The following is a 22206-nucleotide window of genomic DNA, read 5'->3' as shown; positions in this document are numbered from 1 at the left end:
AGTTTTACGTCTTCAGCCAGACGTCTAGTTTATTATTCATTATAAAGTGGATCACATAGGTAGATGGTATCGATTCATTCTTTATGTGCAATTTCATCTACATATGGCTTCAGACGTTGGCCGTTTACCTTAAATGTATTGCCATTCCGGGGGTCATGAATTTCAATTGCTCCATGTGGGAATATTTGTGTGACAATGAAAGGTCCATCCCATCAGGATCGAAGTTTACCGAGAAAAAGGTGTAACCTGGAATTGAAAAGCCATACCTTTTGATTTGGCTCAAACAATTTTCTAGAGATATATTTATCATGAAATACTTTGGTTCGAGCCTTATAAATTTGTGAACTCTCGTATGCATCGTTGCGAAGTTCTTCCAGTTCATTGATTTGCAACCTTCGATTAGAACCTGCATTCTTCATGTTAAAATTAAACATTTGTATGGCCCAGAGTGCACGATGTTCTAATTCAACCGGTAGATGGCAAGCTTTGCCATAAACTAATCAGTAGGGTGACATACCGATAGGAGTTTTAAAAGCTATACGGTAAGCCCATAATGCATCATCTAAGCGAAGAGACCAATCCTTTCTATCGGGCCTAACCATCTTTTCTATGATATGTTTAATCTCCTTATTTGACACCTCTGCCTGACCATTAGTTTGAGGGTGATATGGTGTGGCTACTTTGTGTGTAATATTATATTTTTTCATAAGTGCTTCAAAATATTTATTCGTAAAATGAGTCCCCCCATCACTAATGATCACCCTTGGGAAGCCAAATCGATTAATGATGTTTCGTTGGATCAAACTAGTTACAACTTTATTATCATTAGTCTATGTAGCTATTGCCTCCACCCATTTTGACACGTAATCAACTACCACCGGAATATATTCGAATCCAAATGAGGCTGGAAAAGGTCCCATGAAATCAATCCCTCAAACATCGAAGATTTCTACTACTAAAATGGGGGTCAGCGGCAACATATCTTTCTTGGATAAATTTTTTGTTTGCTGACATTGTAGACAACTTCGACCAAATTCATGAGCATCCTTGAAAAGCGTTGGCCAATAAAACCCACTCTGCAGCACTTTTGCTATAGTTTTTCTTCCACTAAAATGTCCCCCACATGCCGAAGAATGGCAAAAAGTGAGAATGCTTTGGAATTCACTCTTGGAGACACAACGACGAATAACTTGGTCAGGACAGTATTTGAATAGTTCAGGTTTCTCTCAGAAATAATGTTTAATTTGCGAGAAAAATCGATCATTTTCTTGTTTTGTCTAGTGAGAAGGTACTTGTCCTGTTGACAAGTAATTGACAATATGGGCAAACCATGGAGGACGGCTAGAGGAGATTGCGAAAAGTTGTTTGTCAAAAAATTTCTCTTTGACCTCATCTATGCCTATCGTGTGTTCAACTAAGATCTTGGAGATGTGATCAGCTACCACATTCTCGGAATCCTTCTTATCTCGGATTTCCAGATCAAATTCCTGTAAAAGAAGGATCCATCTAATCAAACGTGGTTTAGTATTTTTGTTTGAGAGGAGATGTTTCAGAGCCGCATGATCAGAGTAAACTAGAACCTTAGACCCTAATAGATATGAGCGAAATTTTTCAAGGGCGAACGCTACTGCTAGTAGCTCTTTTTCTGTTGTGGTGTAGTTTAATTGGGTATCGAAAAGAGTCTTGCTAGCATAATAGATCACATGTGGCTCCTTATTGATTTTTTGGCCTAAGACGACACCTATTGCAAAGTCAGAGGCATCACACATAATCTTAAATGGAATGGACCAGTCAGGGGGTTTTATTATGGGTGCTGTTGTCAGGGCTGTTCGTAATGTGTTGAATGCTTTCAAATAGTCTTCGTCAAAGACAAATGGTGTGTCCTTGGCCAACAGATTGCACAGGGGTCTTGAAATCTTGCTAAAGTCTTTGATGAAGCGTCTATAAAATCCGGCATGACCTAAGAATGATCGTATTTATCGGACCGAAGTAGGGGGTGGTAGTTTTGAAATGACCTCAACTTTGGCTTTATCTACCTTAATCTCTCTTTCAAAAATAATATGTCCTAATACAATTCCTTTTTGCACCATGAAATGGCTCTTTTCCCAACTTAGGATGAGATTTGTCTCCATACACCGTTTAAGAACTTTGAAAAGATTATGGAGACAATTCTCAAAGGTGGTTCCAAACACAGAAAAATCATCCATAAAAACTTTAAGACATTTGTCCACCATATCTGAAAAAATGACTAGTATGCACCGTTGAAATGTAGCGAGTGCATTGCAGAGCCCGAATGGCATACATCGAAAAGTGAAGGTGCCATAGGGGCAGGTGAAGGTAGTCTTTTCTTGGTCATCCAAAATACAGATACTTGATTGTACCCTGAATAACCATCAAGAAAATAGAAGAAACTTTGTCCTGCTAACCGTTCTAAGATTTGGTCAATGAAGGGCAATGGAAAATGGTCCTTCCTAGTAACGGCATTTAGTTTTCTATAATCTATACATACTCGCCATCCAGTTGATATGCAAGTGGGAAGCAGTTCACCTTCTTCGTTCTCAACCACAGTAATACCTGATTTCTTAGGTACTACTTGAGTGGAACTGACCCATTTACTATCGGATATAGGATAGATGATTCCAGCATCTAACCACTTTACCACCTCTTTCTTTACTACTTCACGCATGTTTGGGTTCAATCTCCTCTGTATATCTTCATGGGGTTTGGCATTTGCCTCAAAATGAATATGGTGCATGCAAATGGAGGGGTCAATTCCTTTTAAATCGATAATGGACCAATCGATAGCCTCTTTGTGTTTTTTCAGAATACCAACCAATTGTGCTTCCTGATTAGGGGTCAAGTCTGATGCAATGATTGTCGGGAGGGTGTCATTGGGTCCTAGAAATACATACTTGAGCATAGCAAGAAGGGATTTCAATTCTAACGTAGGTGGTGATTCTAAAGATGGGACTATTGGTGTACTGGCTAATGTGAGCAATGGCTCATACTTGATTGTCCATGGAGGAGTGGTTTTATCGTGTGGTGTATCCAACAAGGTGTTAACTTTTTTCATATATCTCTCAAAGTCATACACTCCAAAGTGAGCCAAGCAAGTATCTAAGGGGTCTGGTGCTAGAATTGTGGGTGTTGCATCTTCTATAATGTCTTCTAGTGTATCTACTTCGAAGCAACTATCCATTGATGGTTCTTGAGAAGCACCAAACACATTCAGTCTCAGTTTCTTATTCCTAAACGATATGTCCATGACTCCTGTCCTACAATTATTGCATGCATTTGCCGTAGCTAGAAAGGGTCATCCTAAGATAATGGGAATTTGTCTTGGGTTGCCACTTAGTTTCATGTCGAGAACCAAAAAATCAACTGGAAAGCAAAACTCATCTACCTTGACCAAGACATCCTCAAGCATTCCACATGGTTCCTTAATTGATCTGTCGGCTAATTGCAGTGTGACTGATGTGGGTTTCAGTTCTCCGAATCCAAAAATTTCATACACCGAACTAGGTAAAAGATTCACACTTGCCCCTAAGTCCAGAAGAGCTTTTTCAATATGATAATCTCCTATAACACAAGAAATGATGGGGGCTCCTGGGTCCTTAAGCTTTGGAGGAGTGGCATGCTGGAAGACAGAACTAGCCTGTTCAGTGAGGTGTATTTTCTTTGGGATTTGTGATCTAGATTTACATTTTTTGGTGCACAAATTCTTCAAAAATTTGGCATAAGCAGGGACCTATTTGATTGCGTCTAGAAGGAAAAGATTAATTTGGACTTGCTTAAACAATTTCAATATCTCGTCGAGTCTTCCTCCCTTCTTATCTGTAGGAATAGGGGCTTTCAGGGCATCCAAAAATGGGGCTTTAGGCAAGTAAGATGATTCCGATGCAGTTCGTTCATTCTCTATTTTAAGGTCCTCCTTGTTCTTGGGTGATTTGGCTTTCGTTAGAGGTTTAAGGTCGGTCTCATTGATTTTACTAGTGTGTTCAATGACCTTCTCACTTCTCAGAGTCATGATTGATTTGGCATGTTCAGAAAAAGCTTCGGGAGTATTAGAGCTCTCAATCATAAATTGCCCTCTTGGGTTGCTCTCAGGTTGGCTAGATAATTTTTCTCCTTCCCTCCTATTGAATGCAGTTGCTAGTTGACCTATTTGGGTCTCTAGCTTAGCAATGGATTGTGTGTGGGAGTTAAGGGTCTAGTGTTGACTTCTAATCGTTCTAGTACTTTCAAAACTTTTTCTCAAAAGCTGAGCTGTGACCAGTAGTTGACGGTTGAGGAGTATTTTGAAATTGATAGTATGGTCCATGCCTATATGTTGGGTCCTGATATTGAGGTCGAGGTGTGGCAGAGCCAACCACTGGTTGTGGTCTCCAGAAAAAATTTGGATGGTTTCTCCAGTCGGGGTTATAAGTGTTCGAATATGGATTGTTTCCTAATCTACGAGCTTGTTGGACTTGAGCTTGCTAAACCTGCTCGTGCACAAACTCAAGAAATTGAGGTGGGGCTGGGCATTCACTAACAAAATGGTTCGGACATGCACACAATGCACAAACTTCTTAGATTGGGTTAGGTAGAATCAGGGATTGTCCAGTATTTAGAAGACGGTCTAATTTTTGGGACAGTTCATCTACCTTATTGTGGATATCTATGACATTTTCAATCTGATAAATTTCTCTTTTTTTTTGTTGAAGCATGGGTTGTTCTCTAGAGGTGGCAGACATATGATGTAGAAAATTCTCACTAAGTGTTTCAAAGAGCTGCCAGGCTTCATCCTCACTCTTTAGCATGAATGTCCCACCACATGATGCATCAACCATTTGTCGGTGTTTCTCCGATAGACCATCATAAAAATACTGACAAAGTTGCCATTTAGGGACAGCATGGTGTGGACATTTACGAATGAGGTCCCTTAACGTTTTCCATGTCTCATGAAAAAGTTCACCCTCCAATTGGAAAAAACTAGTGATAGCTTTTCTAATTTGATTTATTTTTTCAATTGAAAAGTATTTCTTGAGAAATTCTCTCTGAAGATGATCTCAAGTTGAAATGGTTATAGAGTCTAAGGAGTTTAACCAATGCTTGGCTTTGTCTTTAAGTGAGAAAGGGAATAGTTTCAACCTAAGGGCATCATCGGAGAAGTTTTGGATTTTTACTGTGGAATAAATTTCAAAAAATTCATCTAAGTATTTGTATGGATCCTCGTTACTAAGTCCATAGAATGATGGTAACATTTGAATAATGCTAGACCTAGTCTCATATTGGGTAGCTTCTACTGGAGGTGCTTGAATACATGGAGAGTAGGTATACGAGGATGGAGTGAAATATTCTCTCAATGAGCATGGAGGATTAGCCTCACCAGGTGCAGCCATATTTCTAACTTGGATAGTCCTAAGAGTCTTTTCTAATTCTTCTTCTAATGGTTGCAAGTCAGATTTTAGTGATCGTTGACCTAACATGCAACTAAAAGGTCTATGTAGGACTATCCTAGTCTGTTAAAAATTATTATTTTTTTTTATTAAGAGGAGAGGAGAAGAGAGAAAAGAGTTCTAAAGAAGAGATCCTAAGAAGTCTTGAAACTAATAGAAGAATTAGTTGTGGTTAGATTTTAATTACAATCAAGTTAGCACACAGTGGACTCTCAATCCTAAAGTTATCCTAGTTCTAGACAGCTCCTAACTGTAGTTAGCCTTCAAGCCCTCCAAGTCGGAGCTTGACCAACCAACTGGTCAGATAAGTGTAAGGTCGGTGGGAGTCCCCCCATTGCTTTCCATAGACACCAATAAAATTGATCAGGTTAGCGAACGGAATAAATTAAAAATCACCTTCCTTCGGGCCCAGTCATCCCGCAAACCACTTGCCTAGACACCAGCTAGCTAACCAAGTCTAACCTGGTTCAACTCTCAGGGTCACTTGTCCTAATGAGCTCGAAATCCTTAGGGGTCAACATCTAATTAATTTTAGATTAAGATCTAGGTTATGCAAATGCAAGGGAGTGATTTGTGGGCCAAGGAAGGGTGATCAAATTTTTACCTTATCTTAGTTAATGGGTTGCACCCTTAAAGTTAATTATGGAGATGCAATGTAAAGAAACAAGGTGTCCAATCAAGTTAGAGATTTTTATATTTGAGATTACGCTATTTTAGTTAAGTGTTATGAAATATCAGTGATTTTTGTTTTTAATTCAACCATGCCAAGATCCCGGCAACGGCATCAAAATTTGATATGTAGTCATTGATAGCACCAAAAATAACTCTACTCACTACGTAGGTAGGATGAGTCGAGATCGTAGCCTCAGGGACCTTGGGCTATGTTGAGATTGCAAAATAAAAGAAAGAAGTATTATTTTGATTTAAAAAATAAATTATCTTAAAATTGATGTAATTAAAAAATAAAGAACTCGAGAGTTTTGAATTAATTTTACACTAGTAGAGTTGTATCTCTTTTTTTTAATTAAATAGATGCAATTAATCTTAAAAAAAATACCTATCTTTTCTCGGCACACCCCATACCCGTAGATCACGGTGCATCTCTGAAAAGTACTAGGTAAATAATTCTTCTTTCTTCGGCATGCCCCATACCCATAGATCACGGTGCATCTCCGAAAAGTAAAAGTTGTTCCTAATATTAATCTAACAGGAAAGCATAAATGAAAGCATATGAAAGAGAGCAAATAAAGAACTCATGATGATTTAAATAAAAAGTATAATTTTTATTGCATATAAAGAAATACAAGAAAGTTTAGAACAATAAATCCACTCTGTGTCGTTACAAAATTTCTTCTCCACTCCCGAGACTGCTAGCCTAGCTGCTCATGGAGTAGTCCCTTTCTCTTTCTCTATGCAATGCTCTAGAAGAATTTCTGGGATCCTCATCAAATGGAGGTACAAGAGCCTTTTTATAAGTGTTAGGAGGGAGGAGTTTTACATGGTTTTTAGATGTGGGACTAAAGAAAATACTAAGGACTAAAAGTTGGATGGATGAGATGGAAAGATCACAAGCATATAAAGAAAATACAAAATCTTTCTCTTGAAGTATTTTCAAGTATTATATATATATTTTTTTAATTTTTAGATCCATCTGCTATCATGAGCGTCCGTCTGTTTGCCACTGTGTCCACCAGCACAAACTCCCCGCGAACCCGCCATGCCGTGCGCCCGCAATGCCGTGCGCCTGCAATCTTCTTTCACGGACTTGTTAGCTGTTAGGAAACCACTTACGCTCCTTTTTTATTAGAAAATTACAAAAAAAAACTTTTATTTCTTTAAAATGATGCCTATATCCTTTTTGGGTTTCTTGCATAGTATCTTCATTTTCTATAATACCATATGCATCCTTCTTTTATTTTATTTTTTTTTTAAGTTCAATTTTCTTCAAACTTGAGTCTTTTTGATCCGCGAATCGGACTCTTTATATCGGCGATCACCTTTCCTGTAAAACATAAAAAGAAGCATCAAATTCTTAATAAATAAAATAAATTAAATATAATTTTTTGCTTTAAATGACTTAAATTAAGTATTTATCATGGGTCTATAAGAAAAAGATTGGAGCGGATGGTCAAGTTGAAACCTATAAAGCTAGATTAGTAGCTAAAGGTTTCAGGCAAAAATAGGATATTGATTATGATGAAATATTTTTATTTGTTGCCAAGCTCAAATCTATATGGATTATATTTGCAATAGCAGCATACCATGATTATGAGATTTGGCAAATGGATGTGAAGACCGCCTTCCTTAATGGTTATCTTGCGAAAGAGGTTTACATGTCTCAGCTAGAAGGGTTTGTCTCAAAAGGGAGAGAAAATCAGGTATGCAAGTTTAAGAAATCTATTTATGGATTAAAACAGGCCTCGAGGAGTTGGAACATCCAATTTGATGTTACAGTCAAAGAGTTTGGCTTTATCAAAAATATGGATGAACCTTGTATATACAAGAAGACTAGTGGGAGTGCCATTGTCTTCTTAGTTTTATATATGGATGACATACTTCTTATTGAGAATGATATCCCAATGTTACAATCGGTCAAGACATGGCTATCAAGTAAGTTTTTCATGAAGGATTTGGGTGAAGCATCCTATATACTAGGTATAAAGATCTATAGGGATAGATCTAAGAGGATGTTAGGCTTGTCCCAATCCAGGTACATAGACTTAGTGCTAAAGAGGTTTAGCATGGATGGAAGTAAAAGAGGTTATTTACCCATGAGTCAAGGCATACATCTCTCTAAAAGGATGTCTCCTAAAATATCGGAAGAGAGAAATAGAATGAGTTCTATTCCCTATGCTTCGACAGTAGGGTCGATCATATATGCTATGCTATGTACTAAGCCTGATGTTGCTTATGCCTTAGGCATAGTTAGTAGATTTCAGGTTGATCCAAGAGAGGATCATTGGAAAGCAGTGAAAAATATTCTTAAGTACCTAAGAAGGACTAAAGATATTTTTCTGATATATGGAGGATCTGATTTAAAACTAGAAGGTTATTCTGACTCTAGTTTCCAATCAGACCCTGATGATAGCAAGTCCACTTCAGGGTATGTCTTTACTCTTAATGGTGGAACTGTTAGTTGGAAAAGTTTCAAGCAACAAACTGTAGCTGACTCAACCACTGAGGCAAAACATATAGCTGCAAGTGAAGCCGCCAAAAAAGCTATCTGGATGAAGAAGATCATCACTGAGTTGGGTATCGTTCCTAAGATTAAGAATTCAGTACCACTTTACTGTGATAATACTAGAGCAGTTGCTCAAGCAAAGGAACCAAGGTCTCATCATAAATCTAAGAACATTCTAAGATGCTTCTATCTCATTCGTAAAATAATTGAAAGATAAGATGTCATTATTGAATGAGTAGAAACAAAGAATAACATAGTAGACCCACTCACTAAGGCTCTACCACAGCAGTAGTTCAATTGCCATCTCGATTGTAAGGGGATAAAATATAAAGGCGATTGGCTTTAGTGCAAGTTGGAGATTGAAAGGAATATGCCCTACAAGCCAATCGAAATTTATATCTTGATGGGTTTTCCTTGTAAACTTCCAGACTTATGTATTAACTCTTTAAATAATAAAAGATATTTTTCATCATATGCTACATCTTACTTTAGTAATGATTATGATAAACTCCATAAATCAGAAAAATGAGTTTAGGGTTATGATGAGATCATACCTATGAGACCTAAAATCCTAAAAGTCCTGATTTAGAATATTCCTAGTCATAAGAGCATTGAGTAGGAAATCAATGTTCCGGATAGATTAGCACTTTCTATGTATGCTTGATGGAGAGGGTGGCGGATCTCATAAGCCACTTGTGTGAGACACTAATATAAGAAAGTGGATGCTCATTAGAGAATGAGTTCACTGAATTGATCCGACTTAAGAAACATCTTATAGAATTTACTTACCTGTCAAGAGATGTTTTCTTATAGTGGGAGTTGTGCATGTAATCCTTTGACCTGAGACTACCATAGAACCTTGTATATATGAATTCATATTTTTTGGTTCATACTCATTCATGACTTAGTCATGTACGAGGTGTTCTAAATATGGTAGAATGTGTATGGAGGTTGTGAGTAGGTCAACATGGAATCGATCACTCCTGATAAAAGGAGATCGCATCCTACTTGCTCTGATCGATTGATGATTCAGGAAGCCTTTGATCAAAGCAGAATAAAAATTAAAAAAAGTTTTTAATATTTTATTAATTGAATCATCATATAAGATTGAGAGAAATATGAGTATGATATTGGATTTGACATCATTCCATATCCAAAGTCATATTTGGGGTGCAGGGAGATCGCAGGATCAAATTGCAAGGTAACTTTCCACTGAAGGATATTTTTGGTATTTCATCAAAAATTTTATATATTTCAGATAGACATGATATATTGCTAGACATCAATCTTGTCTTATGAGTTTGATCAAATTAAAGAGTTTAATTCAATCACCAATTAGAAAGAGTTCTAATTGCTGAAATCGGATTAGCTCGATTGGATCTAGATCAGTTAGATTAAATTCTAATCAAATCAAATCAACTTGAACTCAGACCTATTACTAGCTAGATGTGGAACTCAATAGGTCACACACAAAGGATATTGATTAGGGGTCTAACTGAATTAGATCATGTTTGTAAAATTGACATGCTAGCACATATTGCAAAAAACTAGCTCCTTATTTCGAATCAGATTTGAAATTGATTCTAGATTGAGCTAATTAAAGTCAAATTAATTCAAATAAATTTTAGTTTTGTGTTGGTTCAGTCCTTAGCTATACGTACCAAATCTTTGGAGTCAGGAAACCAAGTCTCCACAAGTCAAGAATTTTTTTTGTGTGTGGGTGCAGTTTTTGTGTGCAGAAACAGCTTTCACATCCCATGAGATGGGACACCTCATCATTGAGCTTATCCTATGTTTCATGATGAAATAAATTTTTTAATGATTCCTATCTTTATTTTGAGCATAAAATTTTTTTTTGAAGTTAAAATTCCTTCTGGTTTAATTGTGGAAATTCATTGAAGTTAGAAATCCTGTCAGCCTGATCCATGTTCCTGACCAAGAGTCCAACTTGTGAAGGACTCTAACCCATTTGACACACCACTTCTTAATCTAAATTTTTTCCACGACATTCTCATATTAGTGCCTTGATTTTTTGCTATTAGATAGACAAAATTATATTGATGGATAGTAAAAAAAAATTATGCCATGGGAAGCTGCATGATGCATCAGAGAATCATCGAGAAAAATATTTCAAAGAGTCCTTCTGCATGAAGCATCTCTTGGATTTTTTTTTGATGATTTCCATGTGTTAAAAACTTTTAGGTGGGCATGATAATTCATCATGAGGTGTGAGATTTTTTGATGGATGCGAGATGGCACGTGGAAGGGGCACGAAAAATTCCCGAAGGCAACCCATCGCTAAGTATTTAAAGGGAGGTGCACCGGGGATTGGATTCATTCGGATTTCCAATTTCTCCTTTCTTTCTAACATCTTCTCCCTATTATCCAATTAGTCTCTTCCTTCTCTTGTTAGGACAAGTCCAAAAATAGTAAGGACAAGTCTAATTTTAGGATAAGAGTCTAGGAAGAGAATTAAGGAAGACAAGGAGAGAAGAAAGGTAGGATAGGAAAGCTAGGAGAAGAGGAAGAGGGTCTTGAGATCCTGGTGTTCAAGAAAATTCTTAGAGTGAGAATTTTGGAAGAAAAATCATCTCAAAGAGTTGGTGTCCTGATAATAGTCTTATGTGGATCACCGTTGGAGGGCAAACACTTGGGCGCCTGGTGGAGGTTTTGCCAAAATTTGGATTAAGTGCTGCAGGTATTCTTCTATAACTTAAATTTAATCTTGAATTTGTGTTATATATAATTGTTAATCATCAAAGAGATATTGGTTTAAGAGTTTAATATTTAAAATTTTTTTATTAAAATTTTAAAATCCATTATGTTTTCGCTGTGCATGCCCACCCTGAAACCCTACAAACCATGGATTTAAATTTTAGTTATTAAAATTATGAATTTATGATAATTTGAAATTTATTATTTCATGGTTGCTAGATGCTTAAATCGATTTACGGTTATGGGTGTTATGCATGCCTCATTTGATTAGGGTTTGCTTCCTTATTTGATATACTTGACATATGTTAAGTCATTTTTAGCACCCTTATATGATTTTTAACATGATTATATGATTGTTGTTATGACTTGTAAAAGTATGCTGAATTGCATAATATGTTTAGCACATTGTATATAGTTGTAGTTAGGATGTGCTGAGACTAGTTCAAAGACCCTCTTAAAATTATATTAAGTTGTAATGTCGGGATTCACTTTCAATTCATATGTCAAATTCATTTGATCAATTGGTGTCGAGGAAAGTATGAAAGATGGTTTTCTAATTAGATTTGTATGTTGGTCTGGCCAACTTTGTTGGTGTCTAAGAAAAGCTACGGAGAGCATCCCACCTACTGATCTGGCCAATTTGATTTTATTAAATTTTGAACTTAGATTGATTAGTGATGTAGATACTACAAGGGACTTCCTTCAAACTTGGTCAATAGAGTATGTCAAGATCTTAGTAAGCTTGTTGTGCTATCCACAAGACTTACTACAGAAATTGATATGATGTTGACTAAGTGCATATTGATGCTTATGGCATATTTGAATAGTATTGCTTTGTTGTGCTATCCACAAGGGCAGTTTTGTTTAATTATGATCATATGGGATTGAAGGGTTAACTTAACTAGAACAGTATAGTTTGTTGTGCTATCCACAAGACTATAAGTAATCTAGAGGCAAGAGAAAAAATATTAAAAATTGTATGAGATAAAATTGATAAAGAGTTACCTACTCTTGAACTCATGAATGTTTGTTGTGCTATCCATAAGGTGTTTGTAAGGAATAGGGATCTCAACCCCACTAAGAAACATAAGGATGTTTCTCATTTTTCATATTCAAGGGCTATGAAATTTGTTAAAATAGTGGAAAATACAATTAGACAAAAGTCCTAATCTAGTTGTGCATGTCATCATGAGTTATTCGCTTATATTGTGTTCTTGTTATTGTAGATTAACTTTACATATGGCATCCTCACTATCACTTAGAGGCATACTAGATGCAAATAAATTGATCGGATTAAACTACATGGACTGATTGAGAATCTGAGAATAGTTCTCACTCAGGAGAAAGTCTCCAATGTACTGGATATACCTACACCCGATACGATCGAAAAAGATGCTTTCGAGGAAGAAAGGACCACATATAAGATGTGGAAAGATGATAGTGTGACTATCAAATGCATCATGCTTATCTCGATGAACAACAAGCTTTAAAGGCAGTATGAGGACATGGATGTTCTCTCTATACTCCTTAATCTTAAAGAGTTATATGGAGAACAAAGTCGAACTGCTAGATATGAGATATCTAAGCAGTTGTTCAGTGCCCGCATGATGGAAGACACCTCTATGCAAACACATGTCCTGAAGATGATTGATTTGATCACTTGTCTGGGATAATTGAATTTTGCCATGGATGGTGAACTAAGTCAGGATTTGATCCTACAGTCTCTCTCCAACTCTTTCTCTCAATTTGGGACAGCATATGTGTTTCAAAATTTTAATTTTTAAATACCGTAGTAGAATACAAGATTAAAATATTTTTAATCTGAATCATGCATGCATAAAAATATAAAACCATAAAGATCTAGTTCATATGCTGAAATTGACATATGCTGAAATTCAGATTGTGATCAAATCGCATACCTGTTTCACAATCTTTTTCTTCAAATCTAGATCTAAAAAAAAAAAAAAATTTTTTTAGCTATACAAGTGTTCGGCCTCTACAGGTATCTACTCAAGATTAGCTTGGAACAATCCTCTTCAAATTAAATTTTCTTTTTTAAGAAAATTTAGCCTGCTGAATCTAAATGAAGTCTGGATTGCGATCAACAGTAGATCTCTTTCCTTGATCTTCTTCTTCTCTTTTTCTCTTGCCTTTCTACCCTTGCTTGTGTTGCTATGAAGTATCAAAAATCAGAAAGGTGGGATGCCTAACAGCCTTGGGTGTGAGGAAGAAGGGACGCCCCAAAAATGAAGGACGTGTGGGACATCCCAAAGAGAAGAGAAGGGAGAGGAAGAGAGGGCATGGGGGGGTCTCCAAAAGTGGGTGTGGACTGTTGGTTGGATGCTCTAGAGACCTTAAGGGAGGTTCTTTTAAATAGGCATAAGGATTGAATCCTATTCAATCACATAATATAAGTCCAACTTGCATTAGGTTTCCTTATAACTTAAGTTATTTGAGTTCTCTTAGGAAACCTATTAGACGCCAACTCTTGGAGCCCTTGCACCCATTATTTCATACCCTAAAATACACCCAAAGGATGATCCATATGAAATCAAAAGGCCCTTTAATCATGGGACATGCCTAACTTGATCAAATTGTTGGAGTTTTATGGTTCATGCATGCAAAATTTTTCAAAACAAGTGCACAGTGGAATTTAAAAACTTTCAGATTAAATCTAATTTAAATTAAGCATGCATAAGATCAAATCTTCAAACCATAAATAGGATCATCATATGTGAGATAAAATTTAGATATAGAAATCAAATAGAAAAAAATAAATAAAGAATATATCTTGGTATGGATCAATCTTCACCGCAAACTGATGATCATGGATGTCTTCCGAAGGTCTCTTATAACTGTACAAGCATCTGGCCTCTATGGATATCCATATGAGATTCTTATCTGATCAGAAGCTTTTTGATCTCACTGAGGTGCTAGCTCCCTTACAGAGATCGCATCTTGATAGTTGAAAATCTTCTTTTCTCTCAAGATACTCTTAGAGAAGAAGAAGAGGTAGGAGGATGTTGATCTCTATGCTAGAGATCATGAGAAAAATCCTTTCTTCTCTTTTCTTCCTTAAATCCATACACCAAATCTCTACAATAGAGATATAAAAATTTTGTCCAACTTTTGGATAAAGAAGATAGGAGACATCCATGTCCAAACAAAGACAAAAGAGAGGAGAGGAGATGTCCTAACAACCAACCTTTGGTTGTGTAAGAAAGAAAGGATATGAAGCAACCATAGCTCATGCCATCCACCTCCATGCTGTGCCCTCTCCCTTCATTATTTTTCACACACAAACTCCCTCCTTTTGGGCATCAAAACTTGATCATTATCTGATCTACACGTCCCATGATGCATGATTTAAATAGGGAAGAGATAGAGTTAGACTTTGGATAGAAAATTAGAGTCCAAACCTCTTAGGACTCTACCACAATTCGTGCTGCCCACCCTTCTTTTGTTTGCACCCAGATTTCACATAGAAGGAGTTTTTGAAAGCTTTTTACATGCTAAAAACTCATGCAAAAAACAAAGGGATGTGGCATCTATAAATCTGGTTGATGTGGGACCTTGTTGGCGCATGAAAGGAGGAGTTTTAAGATCTTAGGACTCTTGTTTAGGTGGTTATTTTAAGTCCAATAAAACTCTAATCAATCCTAATCATATTAGAACCTGATTAGATCCAAATAGATAGAAAATCAAATCTGATTTAGAGCCCAAACTATTTAGATTGGATATCATCTAATTAGAGGAGTCCTAGTTCTTTTGGACTCTCACTTGGTGCTTGAGTCAAACTCAACTTCATCATAATCCTATTAGGATTTGGGGCACCTATGAAAATAAAAATTTTTAGTCTAAATAAAAATTCAAATATTCTTATTTAGATCCTAGTCTAATTAAAAATTGAGTCAAATCCAAATCTTAATTCTATTAGAAATCATTCTCTCATGCAATTTAGGTTATCTTATAACCCAATCAGATTTGATCAAATCAAACCCATATCAAGTCAAATTAAATCTAATTTAATTAGACTTGATATAAGCCCCATAGCTCAATCAAATTGAGCCACTTAGCAATCCAATTGCTAATTAATCTTCCTTTAACTCACTAACTTTTTAGTGAGTTACATAATGCAACTTTTGCATTGGATCAATCATCAATCAAATTGATAATCAAATCCTATCATGATTCATAATCGTAATTCAGCCATCTGATCAGTCAAAAGCCTCTTTTGTGTATAAATCCATAGGTTCTATTCTGTTTGATAGTGAGATATATTATGATCTTTATCATAATATCATTGAAACTCTTTTCAATAGATTGAAACCGTTCTAACTCTTCCCACCAAGGATCATCGATCATCAAGATGATGCTCGTAGGTCTCATAATCCATCAATGACACCTAGCAGTATGTAGTAGCCAACTCAGTAGAATAAAAAGTGATGAATCTCTAGGTGTAGTTAATGCATACTATAGTCTCTCTATTTTGAGTCCCGACCGAATGGTAGGTCATGGATGAATCATCAAACCTCATCATCGGTCATATGATAGATTCAATCAGCTCGAGTCCATATATGATTCTATGAAAACTTTTTTCCATCAATCACACTGCTATGGCTATAGACTTAATGACTCAGCTTCTTAAATCTCATAGAACTACTCTCTTCTGCTATGATCGATAGATCCCATCTTGATGCACATCCTACTCCTACAGTGGACCAACTATCACCAATATCTACTACAAAGGATCATTAAGATCTATATTGATGTGTCAGTCAAATTTCAGCAGCCTCACTATAGGTAGTAGTGCCATCTCAAGTCAAAAGATCGGTCATACAACTGCAGCATCGAGAAAGTCACTGACAAGTGAGCAGACATCTCTGTGACTTCTCCTGTTGGTCATGCTCAGTGCTAGTTATTCTCTAACAACTACCTGCACTCTCACTCCAATGTCTTTACACTGCAGACTCGAGATCTATCTATCTGAAAGAAATGATTCATGCACTGATTTATCCAGATCAATCACCATCTCTATGATGATCCTATGTCCAGGAGCAATTTAAGAATTAACCATCAATGAGACATGTCTCAAATTCTCAACTATTTGAGAATATGTGTCATCATCTTATTAATCTCTTGGATAATTCATGGATACATAAGACATGAATGGTAATATAAATATTCATAAAGTACAAAAATATATTCTAAAAATATAATATGTGTCAGCCAATGTTGGCTTTTAGGGCATACATCCAACAATCTCCCACTTGCACTAAAGTCAGTCTGCTAAGTACCAAGCCCCATCTTCACAAGACAGGCTTTAGTCTTTGGCTAGTTAAGTGACTTACCAATGGGTCAACCATATCACATGTGAAATTTGCTCTCTACATCTCTATGTATTTCTACTTGAGGTAGTCACATGTTCTGCTGCTCTATGTGCTTGGATATCTAGTGAAACCTAGGCTCTTTAGCAAAGGTTATGGCGCCATTATCTTTGTAGTACAGTGTCATGGCATCTGATGGCATGACTTTCAATTCTACAACAAACATTAGAACCAGAATACATCCTACACATTTACAGTGTACTCAGTTTTCATCAATCGATTATTTGAAACCCTTCCAAGATATTGATATAGGGACACACCTATGATGTAGATATTCTACCATCAACATCAGACATAAAATTTGAATTGGTGTATCCTCCCACTCCTAGCTTTGATCCTTCTCCAAATTAAGAATATATCCTTAGTTCTTCTTACGTACTTAAGGATATTTTCATAGCAATCCAGTACTCTCGGTCTAGATACAACTGATATCTACTCTTGACATTCATACTATTATTTATATCAATTCAAGTACATTACATGGCACATATATATGCTCGAGAGGGTAGCAGATCCCTCTCCAAAATTTCTATGCTGAACCCTTTCAGCATCTACTCACTGTACTTTATTTGTAAAAATATAAGCACCCAATTGCATCTATCTCTATAGATCTTTAAGATGCTTGCTTTATATCTTTCATGGAGAAATCTATGTACAACTATATTTTAACCGATATCAGTATTGGATACTTCCACTGATCCTTTTGGAAACACATAATTTCTCTTTTCTGATTAAACAATTTGATCATATCATCAAAATGACTATTCCAACTCTAAGAGTATTAGACTTTGTGATCTCCTATCATGAGAAGTGAAATCCATAAGCTATTCCATATAGAAATATTTAGAAGATATCCAGTCAGAAAAGCTAATTCACATCCCTTTCTTGGAGTCGATGTCTTACATCTCCTCATTGTAGATTTTGGGATCATCTCTATGTTCCCCATCTTCCATGAGAAATAATTTTTTCTACATCCTTTGTTAAGCATACCCAAATACCTTTTGAGAGAATTATATAAGATGGAGGAGGAATATACGTCTACTGACTCATCATGAATGGGTTCTTTAGGTCCTACGGCTTATTGCTCTTCAGAGATACTCTCTTCGAGCTTAACTTTTCTCTCAATACTTCATCTTGATTAAATAATTTTCTAAGAAGATAGCATATCGGGTTACAATCACATTGTAATCCTTTCAGAAAGTAGTATCCCAAAATCTTTTAAGATGAGCTTTATAGATCTATCCTCTAACATATCCACCTGCTGTCATAGGTTAGACATCTTTGGATTTCAAAATAATCAAGATTCAGTTCTCACCATGCCATATCTCATATGGTGTGGTAGAAACAGGCTTAGAGCGAACCCAATTTCATAGAAATAAAGCATGTCCCTAAAGAAATATAAATAAATCAGTGAAGTTCATCATTGACCAAACCATATCTCATATAGTCCTGTTGGGTATAAAATACCCACAGCCGAAACCCTCGGCGGAATCGACAACAGCACAGCTCCGCCCGGACTCCTACGGGAGCCGGGCTCCACCGCTGACATCAACAACAGCACAGCTCCGCCCGGACTCCTACGGGAGCCGGGCTCCATCGCCGACATCAACAACAGCACAGCTCCGCCCGGACTCCTACGGGAGCCGGGCTCCACCGCCGACATCAACAACAGCACAGCTCCGCCCGGACTCCTACGGGAGCCGGGCTCCGCCGCCGACTTCAGAACAGCTCCGCCTGGACTCCTACGGGAGCCGGGCTCCGCCTCCGACATCAACTGCAGCACAGCTCCGCCCGGACTCCTACGGGAGCCAGGCTCCGCTCTCAGTATCAACTGCTGGTAAGCTCCGTCCGGACTCCAACGAGAGCCGGACTTCACCTTTAACTTTGGTTGCAGAGGACTCTGCCCGGACTCCTACGAGAGCCGGGTTTCGCCCGCAACTTCAGCTCCGAAAGGGTTCCGCCCGGACTCCCATGGAAGTCAGACTCCACCCACGACCCCAGCCGCTAGGAGGACCTCTCCCGGACCTCTACAGAGGCCGGGCTCTGACCGCTGTCGAGCTTCAATCAACAGATCCGCACCCCTGGCAGGCCACCAAGATGGCCACGACCCTGCTCCACTTCCTGTGGCGGATTCTGCGCAGTTCCATCATTCCCTGACAGGTCGCAGTAACCATCGCCGCCCTGCTCCACTTCCTGTGGCGGATTCTGCACAGCTCCACTACCCCCTGGCAGGCCACAATAACGGCCACGAACCTGCTCCACCTCCTGCAATGGATACCGGGCGATTCTCCCATCCGCTGGCAAGTCTCGACAACGGGCGCTGCTCCACTCCCTGCAACTGATTCCACGTGGCGAGCTGCGGTGATGGCCACGATTCTGCTCCACTACCTCTCGCAATAAATTCCCCTGACCACGGGCGGCCCACTACCAGACGGTTACAGGTGTCGCCATCAATATGTTACCTCCTCCGCCTATAAAAAGGGGGGATCCAGATACGTTATTCTCTAAGCTCATTTCTTATCTCAAAACTCTGCTAAATTCTCCGTTCGAGCACTCCATTCTTGTTGAGGCAGAGAACTGACTTGAGCGTCGGAGGGTCTTGCCGGAGCAACCCCACCTCCGATTTAGACTTCCTTTGCAGGTCCCGGCGGCGACCACGGCTTCCCCAACTCCAGCTTCTCCGGCGCAGGCAGATTTTTGCACCAACAGGATTGGCGCTAGAGGAAGGGGCCCTGTGTCTTCGCAGCACCCTTGTTCTTAAAGGAGTGTTCAACAGAGCCGTCCCTGACCGTCTCTCCATCACCCGCTCCTAACCTCCCTTCACGAGATCGACACTCGATGCCTCCGCGCAAGGCATCCACCCGACGGTCTACGGCCTCCACGGCCAGATCTCAGGCTCCGGCCTCCCCTCCAGTTTCTCAGCCTCCTCCTCCTCCCCCTCCGGCGGCGGCGGTCGGTGCGGAGCAATTTGACTTGCTGGCACAGCAGGTCAGAGGCCTCGTCGAAGCCGTACAAGCAATGCAGCAGCAGCAACTGCAGGCGTCGGTGCATCCGGAAAGGGCATCTCCGGAATGCCAGAACCCGACGGTAGGGTGGGCCACCTGGGCCAGCCGCCCCGTCCTTCCCGGGAAAATAAATCCGAGGGTAGAGAGCCCTCAATCGGATGACGACTCCACCCCTGGAAGATCCCTGCCCCCGTTCTGCCAAAGGACCCTCGAGACTCGAAGTCGAGAGGATTTCCTGGACCGGAAGCTCCAGGAGATGAACCGACGGATTGAAGAACTCCACCACGCGTCCCCCGCTTATGGTGAGGATATTTGCACTGACCCTCCCTTCTCCCAAATGATTATGCAGGAACCGATCCCGCCGAACTTCAAGCTTCCCCAGTTTGAAAGCTACGACGGGACGTCGGACTCGGTTGATCATCTGGAGGCCTTCCGAACGATGATGCTGCTTCACGGCGCTCCGGACACCATCTTGTGCCGGGCTTTCCCGTCCACTTTGAAGGGAGCAGCGAGGAACTGGTACTCGGCTCTGAAGTCGGGTACCATATTTTCCTTCGATCAAATGAGCCACCAATTTGTGGCCCATTTTGTCAGCAGCCGGCGTCTCCAGAAGGGTTCGGAGTCCCTCATCAACATCAAGCAGAGGGAAGGGGAGTCCATACGGGCCTACGTCAACCGCTTCAACATCGCGGCGTTGGAGGTCCGGAACTTGGACCAGTCAGTTACCATGGCCGCCCTGAAAGGTGGCCTTCAGAAGAATGATCTTTTGTACTCCCTGGAGAAGAAGTACCCCAGGGATTTTTGCCAATTTACTGGCTCGGGCTGAAGGATACGCCCGAGCGGAAGAGGCCTTCAAAATGAAGGACGAAGAGACAGCAAGGGAGCGTCAAGCGGGAGATTCGAGTAAGCCCGCAGTTGAGAAAAGGCCCAAGGAAGCCCGGCCGCGTTCCCGATCTCCTCCTGGACATAAGTGCGCCCATACTCCACCCCGGGCACGCAGGCAAAGAAGCCCGGACTGCAGGGTTCGGCGGGGCTCCCCACCAGGGAGATTTCGCAACTACGCCCCCCTCAACGCCTCGAAGGCCCAGGTACTGATGGAGGTCAGAGAGCAGCTCCCTAGACCGGAGAGGATGCGCACACATCCCGGGAAGCGCAACCCCAACAAGTTCTGCCTCTACCACCGCGACCACGGCCACGACACCGAAGAATGCATCCAGCTCCAGGACGAGATCGAGGAGCTCATTCGGCGAGGTCGACTCGACAGATTCATCCGCCGTCGGCCTGAGGGTAGAGGAGACCGGTCAAGAGCCCTCCCACCGTCTGAACCACAGAAAAGGGAGGAGCAACCCGGGGACCGACCTCCCATCGGGACCATCGACTCCATCACCGGAGGGCCTCAAGGAGGAGCGGGAAAACTGTAAATGTATCACTTACTATTTTGCCTTGAATCTACTTTTCTTTCTGCCTAACGTGCCCCTCCCACCTAGCGTGGACGTATTATGGCTGGATATGATCCCTCCAAAAATACAGCCATGTCAGGAACAGGAGGAGAACCTCGTCTTGACATGAGCAAAGTCAAAGGCCCGGTTCTTTTAGACCGGATGGGGGGAGAGGCCTTACAACGCCCTAATGTGCCCCCACAGCCTTGTTAGGGATAGGAGAAAAACCTCGCCCTAACTTGAGCAAAGTCAAAGGCCCGGTTCTTTTAGACCGGATGGGGGGAGAGGCCTTACAACGCCCTAATGTGCCCCCACAGCCCTGTTAGGGACAGGAGGAAAACCTCACCCTAACTTGAGCAAAGTCAAAGGCCCGGTTCTTTTAGACCGGATGGGGGAGAGGCCTTGCAACGCCCTAATGTGTCCCCACAGTCATGTCAGGAACAGGAGGAGAACCTCGTCCTGACATGAGCAAAGTTGAAGGCCCGGTTCTTTTAGACCGGAGGGGGGAGAGGCCTTACAGTGCCCTAACGTGCCCCCACAAGCCAGGCTGGTAACGAGAGGAGAACCTCACGCCGGCTCGAGCAAAATGGAAGGTCCGGACTCCTACGGGAGTCGGGTTCCTACGCCAAGGAAGACTTCGCCCGGACTCCTACGGGAGCCGGGTTCCGCCATCAAGGAAGACTTCGCCCGGACTCCTACGGGAGTCGGGTTCCGCCGCCAAGGAAGACTTCACCCAGACTCCTACGGGAGCCGGGTTCCTACGCCAAGGAAGACTTCGCCCGGACTCCTACGAAAGTCAGACTCCATCCGTCACTTCTGCAGTGAGGGTTAATAATGGTGGCGAAACTCGGCCGCGTAACAAGGTCGGATGAAAGGAAAAAGCCCCCCCCCACAATGACATCTACGTCAAGCAAGCCAAACGACAAGAAAGGTTCAACAGACGATAATATCAGTGCTACGCATGGACAAGATAACGCAAAATGCTCTTTTTTCCATTTTCGATATACATACTACAAGGCCAGGACGGCCAAGGAAAGA

At 40.3% G+C, this 22206-nt stretch overlaps 1 non-coding gene across 1 annotated transcript; it reads left to right on the top strand.

Moving 5' to 3' along the window:
- The first annotated feature begins 4890 nt into the window (after positions 1-4890).
- Positions 4891-4996, top strand: LOC140853890 (small nucleolar RNA R71). The gene has a single exon (XR_012137032.1). It is a non-coding gene; the product is annotated as a small nucleolar RNA R71 (small nucleolar RNA).
- Positions 4997-22206: the final 17210 nt, after the last annotated feature.

This window comes from Elaeis guineensis, chromosome 14 (genome assembly GCF_000442705.2).
Source record: "Elaeis guineensis isolate ETL-2024a chromosome 14, EG11, whole genome shotgun sequence".
NCBI lineage: Eukaryota > Viridiplantae > Streptophyta > Magnoliopsida > Arecales > Arecaceae > Elaeis > Elaeis guineensis.
This window is presented reverse-complemented; position numbering and strand designations above follow the sequence as displayed.